Genomic DNA, 7,197 nt, shown 5'->3' with positions numbered 1-7,197 from the left:
CCTCTCCCTTAACTTGAGCCAACACTCACTGATGCCTCCTCTGTGCCCAGCTAGGCATGGGATGGACCAGGCCTGGGATATAGGAAGAAAATCCAATTCTCACTCCCAGGAAAATTTCAACTTAGTGGAATTTTCTGGAGTTAATTTGACGAACTTATCTAAGATCAAGTGTTAGGAAAGATAAAGATAAGTCACATGCTATATAGCATTCATAATTTAACAGGGACCATATGAGGTTAAATAATTTAAAAACTTTAGCCACTGGGTCAAGGTCAGTGAGTCACCCTTTTTATTTTCTCTTGTGTGGAGGTTCACTTTCAAACCAAGAAGGTGGCTCTACCTCTTTGAGATCCCCTCTAGCAACAAGAAGAGACACTTTTCTTATGTGGGATTAGATCACACAGATCTGCTACATATATTAACATTTATTTTTTGCATTTATGGTGCCAATCTCAGTTTTATATACTTGATTTATCATCCCTCCTCAGACAGAGAATTCATAGCAATACCTACGGTCTGTGTAAGTAAGGTCATGCTTACTCTGAATAGGATTTATATTGCAGTCAAGTGTTCCCCTTTGCACACAGAGGAAAGAAGCTCTGACCATGAAATGCAGGGCTATTGCTGGTTGCCCTGCATGTGCTCGGCCTGGCGGCATTTCTATAAACTGCAAAAGAGAGCCCAGAGGTGTCCAGGACCATATGGAGAATGTCCTCAAATTACCTTGGGAAGTCAGACCTCCGCCCACGGACCATGGGCATGGAGGTGCTGACAAAAGTGTGTCAGTCTGGACACTTGAGGCATTTGCAAACCTCAGAAAACCAAAATGATCAAACCAAACCAAACCAAAAGAATCACCAGAGATATGAATTCTTTGCTCAGAATGCACACTTGCATATTCCCATATCCTGTGAGTAAAACGATAAAACAAATAGTACCTTATTCCACGTTTGTAACAATGCTACAATATACACTTCAAAACTTGTTAAAAGGGTATATCTCATGTTATCTGTTCTTTTTTTTTTTTTTAAGATTTTATTTATTTATTTGAGAGAGAGCACAAGCTAAGGGAGCAGCAGGCAGAGGGAGAGAGAGAGAAGCAGGCTCTCCACTGAGCAGGGAGCTCAATGCTGGGCTCTATCCCAGGACACCAGGATCATGGCCTGAGTAGAAGGCAGAAGCTTAACCAACTGAGCCACCTAGGTGTCTCTCATGTTATCTGTTATCTGTTCTTAACACATACACACACACATAGAAGACAGTCTGAACCTTATAATTACAAGAACTCTCAGTGCAAAGTCATCTTCTCAAGCAACCTGAACAGACCTCTGCTCTGCTGGAGGTGCCTCCAGCTCATTCTCACTGGCACACCCACCAGGAGTCCACATCACTGTGGCAGACGGTGTTAGCCAAACAATGTCTACGCTCCCTTCTTCCTTACAACCAGAATCCCAGTTTCATCTGGGGCAAATATATGTCCACTTAAGCATTCCTCCAGACTCCCTTGCAGCTAGGGGGTGGCTCTGTGACCCAGCTCTGGCCTATGAAATATGAACAGAAGTTGCCACCCTATCTACTTTCTTCCTTCTTGGAATGTGTTTGCACAGTGGCCACGAAGACAAAAGCTACATACTGAGGAAAACAGCAGGTACATGGAGCAGCTCATATCACTAACAGTGCTGCTGGGTGGCAGAACCTGCTCTGGATGGTTCTCTCCACGTCTTCTGTGGGAGATCAAAACATCTTCCCCTGTTTAGTCTGGATTTCTGCTACTTGCTGCAGAAAGCAGATGACTGACTGGGCCAATTTCCCGAGGCAATGCCTTCTTTTGGCATTGTGTTTCTGGGACTTCAAAAGTAATCAGAACTTTAAGTTCCAAAGTGGATGAGCACATACCTAGCATTCCTGGGAAGCAGGAACTGTTCAAGGTTTCTACAGACTGCTTATGGGTGTTGAGGGAAAGTATTTACTGACCCATCTTCCAGAAGAGCAAAAATAGTAAAGAGGTTGGCAGCTCCTATCTGCATAGTGCTATACAGATCACACAATATTTCACAAAACAATGCTCCTGTCATTTATCAAGTCCCTACTATGTATGAGGAACTTTGGAGAAATTAACTCTAGATTCACATGGTAACTCAGTAGTGGAGGGGTTATGGTACCTGTTTTACAAATAAGGAGACAGAGTAACTTGCTCAAGATCACAGAGCTAGTAAATGAAGGGCTGGGACTCAAGTCCTTCACTGGATGCCAAAACCCATGCTCTCTCAAGAATGTTTCCCATAAGTATATTACTTAATCTTCCTTCATAGCCAGTCCATTAGGATATTTCCCATGTTATATAGGAGAAAATAAGTATTCAGAAATGATTAGTTATAGGCCTCAAATCTCACAACCAATCATTTTTAGGTTCCAAGAGCACAGCCTTTTTTTACTCCACCAAAATGTAACCCTTTAGAGATTTCTGGAAAGTTCCCCCAAGCCCCCAAATAAAATGTATTAAGTGTTTACTAGGTGCCTTTTACAGATGAGGAGACTGATGCTCAGAGATGTGGTGATTATTTAGTCACCCAGAGTGGGTAAGTGGGTAAGTGGGTGACTGGGGATCTGAACCCAGGGGCTGGCTCATAGTGTGTCTCTTTAGTGTCTCACCACCTCTCTGCCTCTCTGACACTATAATGCCATTCTGTGATAAGGGGCAAGTGGGGGAGGACTGCTGTCCAGGAATTGTAAGGGAGCTGGCAAGAAAGGATTTCCTGTAATCTCCTTGGAACCAAAGTCTGATTTTGAAATCTCTGCTTCTGTTTGGCCCAGAGGGAAGGCTGGGGCATGTTCCTCAAGGTCAAATATATAAGGTACTAAAGACAGGGTTGTGAAATTACTATCTATGTCTTGGATGTAAAATGTCCATTTACTCTTTAAAAACAGAAAGGGAGAAGAAATCCAACACATTGAAAAACTAACCGTTATCATCCTTAATAACCCAGCTTGGAAATTAATGAGCTGTAGGAATCGAAAGAGTCATTTTGCTTTGGCTCAGGCAGAAAACACTGATGGAATTCTGTGCCGATGCATTGTAGAGCTTTGTAATTATTCCCCTAAATGGTCAATAGTTTTAATTCCTATATAATACGTGATTTTAATCAGCCTAGGCAACTGTTTATGCAGGTTGTTTTTTTTTTTTTTTTTAACAGAAGCTACAACATGAGCGATACTTAAGTAATTCCTCTGATTTGATTTTTCAGGGAGAATAAAATGCTGTATTTAAGCAAACAAAAAAGTTTTCTTTGGGTTATATCAACAAAATATAGATGCGGTCCTTTCATACCATGCAATGACACTGAATTCTGATTGTGATTTAGTGAGTGCTGTGAAGTGTGTAAACCTGGTGATTCACAGACCTGTACCCCTGGGGATAAAAATATATTATATGTTTATAAAAAATAAAAAAATTTAAAAAAATTAGAAAAACTTCTTGGCATCAACTGGCCTTTGTCATTTTATGCCACTGAGATTTTTGTCTGCATTTGGAAGACCCAACTACCATGAAAATTGAACTCTGGCCATCATTACCTCTACCACAGTAGGTTTAACTACATGGATTTCTTCTTTAACTGAATTTTCACTTTTCAGCTGATTTTAAATGATGTCATACTGATATAGCATAAGGGTAAAAATGAGAACATACTTTTAATAAAAATCATAGCAAAATTTTAATTTGTATTAAATGTTTGATAAATGAGGCAAGTCGTTAGTTGAATGATGTGGTTTACCAGCTAACATATAACATGTATGAATCATAATTTTCAACTAATCAAAACATAATATAAATCTCCGTGATTATGCTTATAATGCAAACAGTCATTGATTCTGGTCCTTTTCCTACTCCCATTTTTAAAGAAAGGAGAAAGTAATGCCTCTTTGGAACTGTCTTAGTTCACAGTATGGTGTGTAGGTATAATAGAAGTTTGACTCTTTTTGTCTCATTTTGTGGGCTTTTGAGGAACATTACAGACCAGATGAACTGATAAGAACAGATACTACACTTGATCTTAGGCAAAAGGCCGAGAAGCGATGAAACCAGATGAAAATACTGTTTTTTTTAATGTACTGCACAATAAAGTGGCCCCACATTTGGACTTTTTGACTCCAATTACCTCATCATAATGGTGTTCTGCTTTGCTCAGTAATAACAATCATTATTATTTGTTGAGCAATTGTAATGTGTCAGAACATTATAAACATTTATATAAAAAAGTGCTTATATGTATATAACATACATATTTGTTTATATAATTATTTATGCTTATGTTTGTGCATTTGTTTACATATATAAATCTATATACAGCCATGCATAGGCAGTACATCAAGACTCATTTATATGGGAGGCAAGTATATATATTTGAAAACTATCAATCTCATCACCAATTAATTCCAAATACCAGTGTGTCTCTACTTAGTAGAAACAGAATGCAAGTTTAAAAAATATATTTCATAACCTTTCTGGAAAACATTAGGTTGTTCTCACTTCTCCCACCACTTTCTGCAGATTAAACTGAATTATATTTGGACTCAGTAGAGAAAGGAGATCATTATGTCAAGCAATCCTTTGTCGTTCAGTTAGAAATCACAAAAACAGCATCTTTGATAGAGAAGGGGAAATGACAAGAACAATTTGAGTACTTCATAAAAGTGACTCCTAAATTTGAATTAGTTTAGGAAAAAAAATCCCCCCAAACAGCTGTTTGGTTAATGGCTAGTGAAAAACTGTGGGAGCTATGTCAGCGATCCCCAAATTGCAGCTACACTAATTGCTTGGGAGGCTGCTTTGAAGACAGATACAATATATTGGCCAAATTTTATGGAAAGTTACAAATGGTAGGAGTCCTCACCTGTTCCTTCATCAAACACCATAAGGCAGTCCAAATAAAGGAGGCCCCCTTCCCCTCTCTCCCTTTCTGTTGCCCCACGGCCCGTGATCCCACTGCCTGGGCATTTGCTCATTTGCCATGGAACAAAAATGTACTACTACTCACAATCAGGCACAACCAGAAGTGTGACTGCCTGCCCCTTCTCCACTGTCACTTAGCCTGCTCTGAGGTGGGGACTGAGGGGTAGAAGAGGCTGTTTGATCTTCATGTTGATCCATTCATGAATCACTCTCCTGTCTTAAATTCTCTTGCATTTCAGAGGTAGGAGATAGGGTGGGCATTTGGCTCTTTACGTCTCTTTAATCCATAGCAGCAAAAGCATATGTATACTAGAAAAACAAATTCAAAATAAAACAATTTTTATTACCAGCTATGAAATGTGTATTTATGTAAACTAGAAATAAGAAATACTTCTGCCATAATTTTCACACTGCTTTACATTTAGTACCTGAAGGTCAGTGTACTCAGTAGGATGATTAAATTCATGGGCCACATTCAGCTGAGTCTCTCTTGGTTCCTACTATATCTCACAGAATCATTCAAGGCTTTAGCAGCTTGTTGTTAGACGATTCCCATGCAAGAAATACTCAGAATTTAACTTTAAACTCTTTAGAGTTGAGGATGGACTTTTTCTCTTTTAAAAAAGTATTCATGTCTTCTTGAAGGAAGGGCATGCCCCTAATATAGTTAAGTGCATTCTTTCATCGAAGTGGGCAAGACAGAGACAATGGCTTCATGAAGAATCACAAGTAGAACAGGTGTATATGTGTGTAAGATTGACATGAGTGCTGAACTCCCTTGTCTCCAACATTCGTTTCTCAAAAAATGATTTGTAATGTCATTAAGATAAAATATAATTTATGTTAAGACTCATGCACAATGCCTGACATGAGTAGAAACCCAATAAATATCAGTTTCCTAATTTTTTTGGATCCGTCCCCTATGCCCCATCCAAGCAGACACCTATTTGTACACACACACACACACACACACACACACACACACACACACACCAGGCTAAAAATTTAGCCCTAGTTCATTCAAGGCATGCTGGTTGTCAGTGAGTGCTTTTATAAGTCAGCTTCCCCAACCTCCAACTTATTTTGTCTCACTCTGACTGATTTTCTGAAATTCCCTCAAGGGACTAATGGGGAGGACACCTTGTGCTTTCCTAATAGGCTATTAGGTTAAAAGTAGGGGGAAAAGGCATTATCTTCTTCTGTGATACAAAATAAACAAGTAATGTTAAGTGTAGTAATTACTGTTTTCTCAAATCACAGCATGCAGCCCAATGCTTATAAAAGGCACAGGCATAAATTACATGGTTCTTTCCTCCCAGATTGACCTGCTGCAAAATCAAAACAAGGGAGATCACCCAGTCCCACCAAACTGTAGCTACTCCTACCTCTCAGAGCTCAATTGCAGAAAAATGGGTTAGTGATAGGGTTGCCAGATTTGGCAAATAAAAATACAAAACGCAGGTTAATGTTGAATTTCAGATAAACAACAATTTCTTAGCTAAGTACGTCCCATACAATAATTGAGACAAACTTAGATGAAATTTCTTTGTTGTTTATCTAAAATTTTCATTTAATGGGAATGCTAACATTAATTATTGAGTATGCAAGAATTAAATTATTATGTTCACTCTTAGTGATCTTTTTAAAGCTCTGGTCTGTTTCACCTAAAAACATTAAAAAAAAATTTATACGCAGATAGCTCTCACACCTAGGTTACCTAAGAATCATCTGCAGGGTTTTTCAAAACCATCGTTTTTTGGCTCCCCAACTCCAGGATTTCTGATGCAGCAGGTCTAGGGTAGAGCCTGAGAATTTGCATTTCTAGTAAGATCCCAGATGATGCTGATGCTGCTGGTCATAATAGACATCGAGATGAGCTTTGTTTATCCAGCTCAACATGAGCCAATCTTACACCATGAAAGAGCCTGGTTTAGCCAAAGAGGAAGATGGAAAAAAGGAAGAGGGCAATGTTTGACGTGGATCTTGCTAAGTTAGAGGAGGTGGTACTCGGTATTTTATACAGAAACAAGTTTAAATTTTCCAAAGCCATTATCCATCTAACCCCTTCTCAACAGGCCATGATTTATATTGAAGTCAGCCTAAAAGCAATAAGAAAATTCTATTTATCTCACCATGATTTGGTAAGGAAGGAGCATGTAAAAAAATTAATGAGTACTCTTAACACCAAATACTACTAATGGCATCTTCTGAGGCAGGTGCAGTTTCTAGAAATTTGCAACAATAGT

At 38.8% G+C, this 7,197-nt stretch overlaps 1 pseudogene; it reads right to left on the bottom strand.

Annotated features, from left to right (window-relative positions):
* Window positions 1-3,962: 3,962 nt before the first annotated feature.
* On the bottom strand, window positions 3,963-4,076 carry LOC122910857 (annotated as a pseudogene).
* Between the last annotated feature and the right edge of the window lie 3,121 nt (window positions 4,077-7,197).

The sequence above is a fragment of the Neovison vison genome, chromosome 6 (assembly GCF_020171115.1).
Source record: "Neovison vison isolate M4711 chromosome 6, ASM_NN_V1, whole genome shotgun sequence".
Lineage (NCBI taxonomy): Eukaryota > Metazoa > Chordata > Mammalia > Carnivora > Mustelidae > Neogale > Neogale vison.
Note: the sequence above shows the minus strand (reverse complement) of the source record. Positions and strands in the feature narration are given on the sequence as shown.